This window comes from Microtus pennsylvanicus, chromosome 12 (assembly GCF_037038515.1).
Source record: "Microtus pennsylvanicus isolate mMicPen1 chromosome 12, mMicPen1.hap1, whole genome shotgun sequence".
NCBI lineage: Eukaryota > Metazoa > Chordata > Mammalia > Rodentia > Cricetidae > Microtus > Microtus pennsylvanicus.
The window spans coordinates 27351123-27365000 of NC_134590.1; the positions used below are offsets into that span (position 1 = coordinate 27351123).

Genomic DNA, 13878 nt, shown 5'->3' on the forward strand with positions numbered 1-13878 from the left:
TTCTGAAAGAGGATCTCACACTGCCACCCAGAAATGGCTTCAATTTGCAATACTCCGACCTCAGTTTCCCAAGTGCTACAACTTGCAAGCTAAGGCCCTCTTCTCTTTTCACCAAATTCACAGCTTCCAGCGATCAAAGTCCCCCAGATCAGAACGGACAGAAAGTGAGCACCAAGCCTGTACAACAGGACGGTACCCAGGTCCGCGCATTCGACCCAGTCCGGGAGCAGAGGCGCACACAGCGGCAGGAGATTCTGCGGGTCCCCCAGCACCCCGCGCCCTTCCTCGCCTTCCCCACTTCCTAGTCACGTTCGCGGGAGCAAACAAGCGAATCCACACGATCGCGCCTACCCACAGTCTCAAAACAAGGCACCAGGAACCCTAAATCCACCTGAGACTTTGCCCTACAAGGCGACCTCTCCGAGCCGCCACTGGTGCGCAGGCGTCCCCCTTTCCCCGGTCTGTGCGCAGGCGTGGGTGTGAGGCGGGAGAACTTCAGCGTGTAGGGTGGGGGTTGGGGTAGGAGGAAGTGCAGGGACTTGAGCATCTGTGTGAAAGTGACACACAGCGTGGTCGAGGAGAGTGTGCGTGTCCGCACTGTGTGTGTAGAGTGCGTGGGAACCGATGCGCTTTACGCTGCGCACAGGGGTGCAAGGCAGGCCCAGTGAGCCGGGGAGGAGGGATATGTGCATGCGCTAAGCATGGGCATGCCTCAGAGGCGGACAACTTTGGCATCTAAAGGGAGTGCCCTCTAGTCAGACCCGGCCACACCACGTGGAAGGGGATTAGATACTACCGCCTTAGGGTCACCTCTCTCAAAGCCCCAGGTTTGCTCCTTGCCTGGTAGATCGTCTTCCCATTCATTTACGTGAAGAGCTTTGACGGTGTGCCAACAGATAGATACCAGACTCTGCCTTAGGCTCTGGGGAAACCAGTCTTAAGTCTCAGGCATCATCTGCTTTCCACTGATCTTTTGCGTTTCCGGTTTCTGTGTGACTGCTTTGCAAGATGTCAGTGATAAGCATGAATGTTGGCCTCTGCCTGTAAGTAAAGGTGCATTAGGTAGCTTATATGACAGAACCAGTCAGAGCAGGAACAGGAGACTCTACATAAAAGTTCTTCATGACAGGGCCTTTTCAACCTCTCACCCCTCAACGTTCCTCTGGCCTGGCTGCCTCCTCTGCCCCTAGAACTCTATTGTCTTTCTTCCTCAGCTTCAGGCCTTGCCTCAGACATCACTTCCCACCCCCCATTTCTTGTTTTTTTTAAAGATCAAAGTCTCCACCCTCGGTACTCCAGTCCTCCGCTCATCCTACAGGTGTGTAGGTAGTCTTTTTTTTTTTTTAAGGCATTAATTGCTTTCTATTCTGTAATCTGTAATGTGCTAAGTTGGTTATTTATTGTGTGCATCTCCCTACTGGATGAGAACTTCTGGGAGAGTGAGGGTCCACTGGGACCTCTGCAAACAGCCCTGCCCAATGGGGGGGTACTCAGTGTTGGATGATAGAGAGGAAAGAAAGGGAGCTCCCTAGGCCCAATTCTTCCTTACCTCTGTACAGCACTTTGGAGTGTGCAAAGACTCTTGAAAAAGTTGTTATTAAATCTGCACTATTATATAAACTAGGTAGGAATTTTTTTCTTTTCCTTCCTTCCTTCCTTCCTTCCTTCCTTCCTTCCTTCCTTCCTTCCTTCCTTCCTTTCTGTCTTTCTTTTTTTTAAGGTTTTTCAAGACAGGATTTCTCTGTAGCTTTGGAGCCTTTCCTGAAACTAGCCCAAACTCATAGAGATCCACCTTCTTCTGCCTCCCGAGTGCTGGGATTAAAGGCGTGCGCCACCACCGCCTGGCAGGAATTTTTCTTTTCATTTCTTTTACAGTTTCACGTAGCCCCACCAAGTACAGTTTGCTCTGTACTTGATACTGGCCTTGAACCCCTGATCCTCCTGCTTCTACCCCCCAAGTGCTAGTTTGCTGGTGTGAGTCATCACACCAGGTTAAGGCTTTTTAATTTACTACATCCTCCTTCATTTTTGACTTTTTGGGTTGGAAACAGAGTTTCTTTGTGGAGCCTTGGCTGCCCTGGAACTCACTCTGTAAACCAGACTGGCCTCAAACTCAGAGAGATCCTCCTGCCTCTACCTCCTGAGTGTTGGGATTAAAGATGTGGACTACCCCCAATCAGCTTATTTTTTTACTTTTAAATTAAATTTTTAAATGCATTCTCATAGTATATGTGTGTTTTTACATGAGCTACAACACAGGCGCAGCATCCCTCAGAGGCCAAATGCATGTGTGATTTCATGGAACTGCTGCAGATGGTTGTGAGCCACCTTGTTGGTGCTAGGAATCAAATTCAGGTCCTCTGCAAGCAGCAACTACGTTTAACCCCTGAGCTAGCTCTCCAGAGCCTGAAACTAATTTAGTGTAAGAAACAATGGATTTCGTTACGATATTTTAGACACATACACACAATATGTGTATCCTGCTCATATCTCCCTCAGCCCTGCTGTTCTCCCTTAGCCCTTCTACTTCTCACCGGCCCCAATTCCTTCCCCAAACTGCCCCGCCTCAGCTTTCAAACCGTCAAGGCACACACAAGACCATTGTTTTCTGAAGATGCTTAGCAATGCTCGGCATCCTCATTTGAGCACGCATGCACACACACACACACACACACACACACACATACACACACACACACACACACACACACACACACACACACAGAGTTATATAGCACTTTTCTCTGAAACTGAAACATTCCATACTGCAGAAAGGTAAACAACTCAAATATATTCAGGGAGTCCCTGAAACTAACTGGATTCATTAGGACCCTCCCTGTTACAGGGAGCAGTAAAAGCTGAGACTCCTTCTCAGAAAAGGAAGATGGGCTGCGAAGAAGACTGAGACCAGACCCGTGCCCAGAAGAAGCAGAACTTGGGACACTCCTCTCCAACCCTTTGAGCTGCCTGCAGGCAGTGCAGTGGGCTCCGACTTTCCCAGCTTCTGTGAGCTCTCACCCCTGCCGGGGTGGACCTTGGTGACGCAGCTGTCTTCGAGTCATTTCTGCTCTGGTAAATAACCCCTCACCCGTACTCCTGTAAGTAACTCCAGTAAAACTTATTGGTTCACCATGTTGGACTTTGGTGGTGTCTATACTTTGGTCTGTCATGGGCATCTATTCATCTTGGGTGAATAGATGTGTGTGTTGCATCTCCCCAGAAAAAGTTTTGTCACACAGAATGCACACACACACACACACACACACACACACATGCATGCATGCTCGCACGCGCACAGACACACACACATACACACAAGAAGAATAAGTGGTATTTTGTCTTTTCCTCTCTGATTATCTGCTGTTGCCCCATTCCCCCCAATTATAGTCTCCTTCTACAATCTTACCTATGACAGTGCCCTTCGTAGGAAGTTATTTCCCCAAGAGGAATTGAGAGGTTAGAGGCCTTGTCTTGATCCTGAGCCAGACTTTAAGTCTGAGCATCATTTTGGGTGGGAGACAACGACTTGCTTCTAGACCTCTTGGCTAATGAAGAGAACTGCTAGGTTCCTGGGCCTGCTGCCCCTGGGATCACGGTGGGCATCTTCTATCTACTCTCTGCCTGTGATAGTATGAAGCTGCTTAAACTACAGCCTGATGGTAGATGCCTAGTACACACAGCCGTGTGGTAGCCATATCTTCTTATTTCTATAATTCACCCCAGATTGAAAACAAGAGCTATTGTTCTCTTTCCTAGAGTTGTCTTGGAGTCTGCCCTGTGTTTTGTGACTTGGCTGGATGCCGTCCTGCCTCTGACTGCTCTGGGCAAACCAGTTACTGCCTGGCTTGCTACATTACCATTCCTTCCTCATGTCTGAGTTCTCTGTCAGTCCATCGGATTTAGCTGATGAGCTCAGTGACTGCAAACGGATTGAGCAAGACAATGGCCCTGATTCTCTAGGCACACACAGCAGCATTGTCTCCGACAGATGCTTGGTGATCATTGGCATCCTTTCCCGCGAGCACTGGTGTCTCAATAGACTTCAGTCAACAGCTGTTGACAGGGAAGAATTTTATCATAGTAAACAACAAAAGGTGTTTTTAAAAGTAAGTCAGAGTGGAGAGAGGGCCTTTAAGGGCTTGTACTGATTTTGAAGAGGACCCGAGTTACTTCCCATCTTCCACAATGGGGGCACACAACCACCTCTAACTCCATCTGTCGGGGCTCTAATACCTTTGGCCTCTAAGGCACCTGCTTGCCCTCATACAAACACACACACAATTAAAAATATCAAATTTTAAGTAAGTCAGAAGTCAACTGTAAATTTAAAATAGTTCTGAACAGTTTTTTTTTTTGGTTGTTTGATTTTTTTGAGACAAGGTTTCTCTGTATCCCTAGCTGTTCTGGAACTCACACTGTAGACCAGGCTGACTTTGAACTCACAGAGATCGACCTGCCTCTGTCTCTTGGGCTTAAAGGTGTGCACCACCACCACTCAGCCCGAAGGAATACAGTTTTCAAGATTTATTTTTATTGTGTGTACAGGTGTGTGTATGTGAGTGTGTATAGACACACTTGTGCATAGCACAGGACACGTGTGGAGGTCAGTTCACAGTGTCCACCGTTACAGGGGTTTTGAGCACCTTCACTTGGGTCATGAGGCTTAGGCAGCAAGCACCTTTCCCTAATCCATCTGCATAGACCTCTAAACAAGTTCTCCAGGTGCCTATCTTTTCTCTTCAAGAATATTCATAGGCAGCAAAATTTAAAAAAAAAAGTTATTTTGTTGTCATCATTCAAGCGACAAATTGTCTCTGCTGCTTTGGTGGTACTTGCTTGGCATCAAACCGGGGGCTCCTTACACTCTGGGTTCTCTATCACTGAGCAGCGTCCCTATCCCATGTTACTGTTTTTACGTGGACCAGGAAGTACAGCATACAGACATTCTAAAGCAAGACAATTGTTCATTGATCATTGTTTCTTGAGATTTTATTCAATGTTTGGTAATTGATTATTGCCACAAAGCGTGTACCGCTTGTCTCACTCATCCACTGTCTTCTTGCTTTACGTCTTCCAATCCTTCGGGGACAACAATAATCAATGAAAAATAGGCGTATTTCAAGAAAAAAGTAATAATGGCCAGAAAAGCACAGTGAGTGGCTGCTGGTCTCCAGAGGGCTTCCCACCCAGGGGTTTCTCTTTTCTTTCTGCTGTTTGAGATCAGATAAAGTTAATGATGTTCCACACAATGTGACTGACACTGGTCACCATGCCCTTTATATTGGCTGGAGAATAACTTTGGCCCAAACAGAACTTTAAGTGTATTTGTCAACAAAAGACAAAGCATTTCAGAATAATGCCTATTTTCAAATGGGAGGCCTGGCTCAGGTTGTTTGAGGGGTGGAAATGTCAGGCAGTTGTCACTGAAATCCAGGGTGGCTTTCGAGGCAGGGTTTCTCTGTAGCTTTGGAGCCTGTCCTGGAACTAGCTCTTGTAGACCAGGATGGCCTCAAACACAGAGAAGTCTGCTTGCCTCTGCCTCCCGAGTGCAGGGATTAGAGGTGTGCGCCACCACCACTCGGCTCAATCAGCATTTCTTACAGAGTTCCCACACATGATAGGCACTGGGGCTGCAAAGATGACTAACACTTTTTAAAAGGGATCTAACTTCGGCTTTACTGTGCGCAAGGCGAGTGCTTGGCTACTGAGCTACTTCCCCAGCACCTCTTTTGCTTTGTTTATTTCAATACAGGGTCTCACTGGGTTTCAGGCTGGCCTTGAACTTCTGTAGCTGAGTGTCTTAGGATTTCTACAGCTGTGAAGAGACCCCATGACCAACTGTTATAAGGGAAACATTTAATTGGGGGTGGCGACTTAGTTGAAGTTTCAGAGGTTTAGTCCATTATCATCATGATGGGGAGCATGGTGATGTGTCTTCTGCTACATCTTGATCAGGAAGCAATAGGACGCTGGACCTTATCCTGAGCATAGGAAACCTCAAAGCCCACCCCCACAGTGACATTTTTCCTCCAACAAGGCCACACCCACTCCAACAATACCACACCTAATAGTACCACTCCCTGTGAGATTATGGGAGCCAATTGCATTTAAACTCCCACACTCAGGCAGGTCTTGAACTTTGAGACCTTCCAACCGCAGCTGCCCAAGTATCTGGACTCACCAGCCTCTGCCAGATGATTACAACATAACTTTAGTTATCAGGGGGTTCTAAGTGGGTCTGCTAATGGAAGACAACAGTTTACAGAGCCAAGGAGGAGCCAAGGAGGAGCCAAGGAGGAGAGCAGTTTCTCTTCCTGCTGGCATCAGGGAGCTATTCATAGGAAATGCTCACATTAAAAACAATGAAACAGCAGGAGAAGATTCTAGGCCAAAGGTCCAGAGTGAGCACAGGCCCAGAGCATGACTGTGCATCATGCTTGGAGCATTTGCATGCAGGAGAGGGAAGATGGAAGAGCTGTTTGGGGGGCAGACACAAAGCATTTGAGTGGCATGGGAAGGATTTTTATGTGAAGCGGATAGCATCTGAAAGCAAGCTGGATGGGGTGCATGCTTGTAGTGCCAGCACTTAGGAGGTGGGGGCAGAAGGATCAGGAGTTCAAGGCCATCTTCCGTTACACACTGTAGACGAAGGTAACTGTGGCAACGGGAGAGTCTTAAAATGTCCATTCAAAGGGGCAAGCCTGATGACATGAGTTTCCTTGTCAGAATCCATGTCTTAAAAAAAAATACAAAGAGTAAGACTCCACAAGTTCTCGTCTGACTTCTTCATGTGCTCTGTGCCACATGTCCCCCACCCCATAATAAATAAGTAATAATTCAAAAGGGTAAATCAGATCATTGAAGTTGAGGCATATCTATACACCTTTGTCATCGCAAAGGATGGAAATGATACAGAAATCCAGACTTGAGAAGATAAGATGGCCGTTCACCAGTGGTGGGAATAAATTCAAGGGTCCGTTGTCTGTACCAGTGGGCGCTGGCTACCAACTGGATGGAGCAGAAGGACAGAAAGGGATATGAGCAGTGGAGTTTGGAGTTTCTAGCTCACAAATAGTGTTGGTGTTAAACACCCTAGCTCTGGAGGGAAGGTGAGCAAGTTTTCATCTTTTCAGATGAGATTGTGGGTGGAGCTGGGGGAGAGGAAGAAGGCAAAGTATTTGGTTTCTGTTTGTATGATTGGTTTTACTTGGTGCATGGTATGGGAGAGCACAGACATGCCACAGGAGGAGGGTGGAGGTCAAAGGACCACCCGGAATACTTAGCTCTCTCCTTCCATGTGGTTCCAAGGATTGAACTCAGGTTGTCAGGTTTGGTGATAAATGCCTTTTCCTCCTGAGCCATCTTGCTGATGCCAAAATATTTGGTTTTAAGTACTTGGAATTTGAAGAACAGCCAAGGATAGTGCTGGAGAATTGGCTCAGTGGTTAAGAGTGCCTACTGCTCTTACAAAAGGCGCAAGTTTTGCCTCAGTTCCCACATCAAGAGGCTCATAACCACTTGTAACTCCAGCTACCGGGGAAACCAAAATCTTTGGCCTCTGCAGACACCTGCACTCAACTGTACAAATGCACACAGAAGCAAACATGCATACACATTTACAAAAATAATAATTTTTGTTTAAAAAAGAACTAAGGATAATTTTAATTTACATACCAGCAGTTGGAAACTAGAGATTTGACTTTAAGAGAAATTGGGATTGGCAATAAATATGACAGCGGCTTAAAGGGTTTAAATTATATATCATACTTGAAATGGTAAGGCAAATTTAGCCAGGGCCGGATTGATGATTAGAAAGGGTCTTAAGGTTCTGTGGCTCAGGACCTGTTCAGGAGTTGACATGTAGTGTATAACGTGTTTTCTGAGAACTGGGTTGGGGGATGAATATGAATTATGCAATTTTTTTACATGAAAATATCATAATGAAACCCATTGTTTTGTATGCTAACTAAAATTTTTAGTTATAAAAGAAAGAAAGGAAATTGAGTCTGTTCCAGTTTCACTTTCCTGATTCCAGGAATTGTGTGATCTTTTGGTGAGTCTGTCTAGGGGTAATCCAGTATTTCCCACTTGGTAGGGGTCTGGAATAGACTGGGACACCAACCAAGCCATCAGACAGGTTAGCGTGAATGTGGGATTGGAGTTAGAAAGCCCTGGCCTGAGTAGATTCGTTACTAAGAGTCTCCAGGGGCTCTGGGCAGTTGGCCACAGCGTTCTCCCCATCCTATAGAAATAGCACGAAAAAGGGAAATCCGGCACAGCGTTCAGATTCCCTGCCTCCTTCTCCTCCCAAAATATTCCTTTCCGCATATTCCTTAGACATTTTCTGACTGAGCCGACTTTATATCCAAAGGCCCTGATTGACAACTGAGCAAGCCTGGACTCCAAATTGTGGAACACCCCGGTGGTTAGGGCTGTCCCCTGGCTAATTATCGTGACATTACTTAGATTCCCGGGGCTGAGTCAGAGTCCTAAGTGACTATTCAAGGTCATAGGATGTTTGCTCCTGTTTCCCCGAGGAAGCTGAAGTGCTTGTAGAATGGTCTGTCCTGTCCATCTCCAGAGAGAAATCAGTCATCTTTGAGATCCCATGTGGATGAGAAGCGGAGGGAGAAACGTTGCAGATGATTAAATATAGTGCCATTATTTATCCCCAGCGGTAGCTGGCAATTTTTTCATGAGCCATCTGGGTAACTGCCTTCTGGGTAACTGGTTACTTTCTGGAGCATCCTTCCATCACAGCTTGGCCTTTAGATAAAAGCAAGCGTAGATCAAGCCCTCACGTCAGCTAGGCAGTCGTGTTTGCGGCATGCAGAGCTGCCTTCCCATGTGATCTCATGGATACCTTCTCCACTCAACATGCTTCTACCTTCTCCTCACTCCCGTATTTTACCTTTGAAGTATTACCCCAAACTGTAGCTTCTCTATATGTTTTTTTCTTCCTCATGCTAAAACCTCCCGTCATTCCACACTCCCCTGTGGCCTGTCAGCTACTGTCAGTTTTCTCTCTCCACAGTGTATCCGGAGGTGATGATTGTTCATTTCTTGAGTGGGGCACAAAGGGCTCTTGCGTATGCCTAGGATATAGCTTCAATCTTTCAGACTAGTCCTCAACTTCACTTAAAAAGATGGATGAGCAGAACAGGCCTTCTGACTATGCCAAATTAAGCATCTAAGATGAGAATAGCAGCGATTAGACACTGTAATTCATCGAATGTTTGCCGTGGCAGACACCACACTAAGCGTTTGTTGTCATTACGTTTGTTTGCCACCTCCACGCTAGTGAGGAAGCTAGCCGGGGAGGGGTGGCACGCACGTTTAACCTCCAGAGACAGGCAGAGTCCAAGGCCAGCCTGTTCTACGAGCTACAGCCAAGGCTACACAGTGAAACTCTGTCTTGAAAAACAACAACAAAAAAGTAAGGAAGCTCTTACCTCTATTTTGTGGGTGAGGAAACCGAAGTTAAAAGAGACCATTTAAGAGGCAGAAACTAGATTCAAGCTTATGTCTTTTTTCTTCTAGCTTTATTGAGGTATAAATGACAAAAATGCCATGTGTTAATTTCGGTGCATTAGAATTCATTTTATGTTGCCATATCAGAATACCCAAGGCTGGGCCAAGCCCCCTGTGGCTGAGAGGGTAAAGGTGATTGCCACCACACCTGACAATCTGAGTTCAGTCTCCAGAACTCACAGGGTGGAAGGAGAGAGCAGACTTCTGATAGTTGTTTTTGATCTCCGCATGCCCCACCCCAAATAAATGCAAATGTAATACAAAACAAAACAAGACCTGTAGCTGACTACGTCATAAAGGTGAGAGGCTGAGGGTGGAGTACTGGATGGCAGATCAAGTGGAGAGGCTTTATTTTGAGCTGGGTGTGGTGGCATGTGCCTTTAGGGGAAATCTCTGTGGGTTTGAGGCCAGCGTGGTCTATGTAGTGAATTCTAGGCCAGCCAGGGCGACATAGGGAGACCCTGTCTCAGAAAACAACAACAACAAGAGTCTTATTTTGACATACATCTTTGGAGGTCCTTAGTAAAGGGTAGTGACATTGACACACTTATACTGAAAAACAGGTCTAAGGGCTATGTGTGGGAAGGCCGAGTGTGTGAAGGGATCTCCAGGTTCCCAGGGGAACTCATTATGTTCCTTATCTTCCAAGTGTGGCAATGACAATGACCTTCACCTCTTAGAGCAGAGGTTCTCAACCTTCCTAATGCCGTGACCCTTTAATTCAGTCCCTTGTGCTGTGATGACTCCTAATCATAGAATTATTTTGTTGTTACTTCACACTGTAATTTTGTTACGGTTATGAATCCTAATCTAACTACATGTCAACACTATGGGGGTCGTGACCCACAAGTTGAGAACCACTGTCTTAAAGGTTCCCCCACTGTAACACCACCAGATAGGGGTCAGGATTCTGATACATGTCTCTTTGGGAGACACACTTAAACCATCGCATATGGTTCTGGCATTTGTGTGTATGAAATGACGACCACAGTAAATAATTAACACATCTGTCACCTCGTGTACATTAATGTTGGCGGTTGGTGACTTGTCAACTGATAATATCCCAGAAAAGATTAAAAAAAAAAGTGCTCAAATCACCAGGATATTTTTAATCCTGTTTTTATAGAGATATTTTAATAGCTATTGTTGGGCAAAAGAAATTTTCTTAAATATTAATTCTCAAAAATGACATGCAGTGAAAGTTGTAAGATCATTTTCAGTGGGCAATTAAAACACCTTTGACACTGTTAGTAAAAGAAAAGAAGAGAAAGAAAAAGATCTCAGGATAACAGTCAAAGGGAAGAAATAGACCAGAGGAGAGAAGATACAGGAAGAGATGGGAGAAAAACTGGAGTGACAAATAAAAGTCAGTTTTCTGGAAAGGGAAGTTTTAACACCTTCACAGTAAAATTTCCACGGCTGTGTAATTTAATGTCACCCAGCTAGCTCATGAGACTTGTGATGTCACATAGGAAAATATAAAATATTAAAATATAAAAGCAATAATTAATTCTTCTTCTTCTTCTTCTTCTTCTTCTTCTTCTTCTTCTTCTTCTTCTTCTTCTTCTTCTTCTCTTTCTCCTTCTCCTCCTCCTCCTCCTTCTTCTTTGTTTTGTTTTTTTGAGATAGGGTTTCTTTGTACCTTTGGAGCCTGTCCTGCAACTCGCACTGTAGACCAGCCTGGCCTTGAACTACCGACTCTGCCTCCTGAGAGGGCTGGGATTGAAGGTGTGAGCCACCACTGCCCAGCCACAAAGGTCTCTTACTGTTGAGTGCAAAAATGAGTATGGGGACACAGACTTGCAATGCTAGCACTATGGAGGCAGAAGCAGGAGTTCATGGACATCCTTAGCTACTAAGTAATTTAAAGCCAGCGGGAGCTATGTCTCTTTATTTAAAAAAGGAGGAAAAAGATTTGATAAGAGAGTAAAATGTAAATCTCAATATAGATAAACATTCCAAACTATGTTAAGAAGAATCTTTCTATATCATTTTCATTATAATTCCAAAACAAATGAAGGATTTGAAATGATTATAGAATTATCCCTCACGGCACAAACTGACCTGAGCGAATAAAATCGGAATCAGCTGTCCTGCTCTGTCCAGCCATCAAAATAAAATCAAAAATGGAGTTTTGATGACCTTGCAATAAGAATAGAAATTGATGTCTGCTCTTTGGCACTGGTGTTTACCAAGAAGACAATTCACTTGTGTCTGTAATAGGACCCAGGATGACATAAGTCTATCAGCTCCTTCCAGTACTATAGGAGTTAAAGAAAGAAAGAAAAAGCTCCTTTAAATGAACAGTGTGGAAAAACACAGATTGGCATCACTCTGAGTTAATCCCAGATTATTATCCAAAAACGTTTTGATTTAGGATTCGTTTTCCAAATGATGTCATTCCTCAAGCATCTTAAATCAGACAGGACAGGATAGAGCCACATTCTGATGTCACAAGGTATAGATGGGTCCTAGTGGTATCTGATTTAGCTAAAGTCATACTTTATCACAGATGATCAGCTGCTCTGAGGTGCTACTCATGTGACATGACCTTGAAGCAATGGCCCTTGTAGGGGCAGTGGGGTGTCAAGAAGTTTCCAATGAGACGAACCACTAGCAGAGTGGGATCTTTGGACCACATTGGAATCATCAGCAGGGCGAGCAGCATCCTCATCGGAATTATGAGTACGTTGAGAGAATGCATGTCTGAGAACTCTTTCACAAGCTAATCACCATGGTAACTAAACAACATCCTAGACATTTCTCAGGTGACCAGGATATTGTTATCTGAATGAAGCTATTATAGACATTGTGAGCTGCTTGTTTGATTGTTGGAGAATGATAATGCCCGGTTCACCATTCTTTCCTGTTCAGCCACTGGATTCTCTTTAGATTGCCAGACAGTGGTGCAGGTCTGAATCGGTGACTACTGGTCTGGCTTCCACTGCCCCACAACATGGCTCGGCTCAGAACAGGAAGAGGAAAGACTGAAAGGGAGATGCTGTTGCAGAAGCTTACTCTGTTCCTTTTCTAAAAATTAAATTCTTTTCTCAGACTTTATTTTATGTATATGAATGCTTTTCTTCTGTGTATGTACATGCACCATGTGCCTGCCGGGTACCCACAGAAGTCAGAAGAAAGCATCAGGCCCCTGAAACTTGAGTCACATGATGGTTACAGCCATCATGTGGGTGACGGGAACTGAACCCGGCAAAAAACCCAGCAAGTGCTTTCAACTGTTGAGCCATCACTGCAGCCTGACATGTTGCCTTTTCTTTCTTTTTTAAGATTTATTTATTTATTTTTTGTGTACTTTGGGGTTTTGCCCATGTGTGGATACCAGGGCCTCTGGGGCTGGAGTTACAGAGAGTTGTGTGCACCACCGTGTGAGTGCTGAGTGAACCCTGGTTCTTCAGAAGAGCCAGTACTCTTAACCACTGAGCTATCTCCCAAGCCCTGACATCTTGTGTTTCTACAAAGCTTTGGAGGTGCTTGGAACAGGACCCATCATGGTGAGGTTTTGGGAAAGAGGCAGTTAGAGAATTGAAGGAAAGGGACTCAGAGTTGGATGATCACCATGGAAACACTGATACTTTCCTTTCTCTCTAGTATCCTACTCACCTAGATTAAAAAACGCATCAATGGTACCTAGCAGGTACTGAGTGTACAAGTTATCTCATTTGGTCCTTGCAACAACTCCATGAGTGAGTGCGGTACCATCGGACCTAAGCACACATGAGGACAACAGGTGTGGGGACAACCATTATCTGGGTGGGTTTTCGTGTTTAATTTTTAATTTTTAAAATTTTTATTTTAATGTTTTCAAGGCAGGGTCTCTCTGTGTAGATTTTGCTGTCTTGGAAATTGACTTATAGACAAGACTAGCCTTGAACTCAGAGATCCACCTGCCTCTGTCTCCTGAATACCGGGAATTAAAGGCTTGTTCCACCACACCTGGCTTTCAGTTATTGAAGTAAAATCTCTTATAGTTCAGCTTAGGCTGTGGCAGCTAGCCAAGAATGACTTGAATACCAGCTCCACCCCCTTTCCTGTACTAAGTGCTGGATCTATAGACATTCATATTACTTGGTGCCATTGTCTTACATATCATCCGGAGACTGTGGTGTATTTAAGGAGGCACGTGAATTCCATTATAACCACTTAACAATTTTTCAGTATACTGAGGAAAAATGGTTAACTTCCTCTTCTCATCAATTGCATTTATTTTCCCTTCCTATTTGTTTTCTCTCACACATGAAAAAAACTTTTTGAAGATTTATTTTGTGTGCACTGGTCTTTGGCCTGCATGTATGCATGTGAGACCTGAAGTTACAGACAGTTGTGAGC

At 44.9% G+C, this 13878-nt stretch overlaps 1 pseudogene; it reads right to left on the reverse strand.

The window, feature by feature from the left end:
- Nucleotides 1-301: 301 nt before the first annotated feature.
- The window catches only part of LOC142832366 (histone-binding protein RBBP4 pseudogene), an 18881-nt pseudogene continuing 5304 nt past the window's right edge, over nt 302-13878 (reverse strand).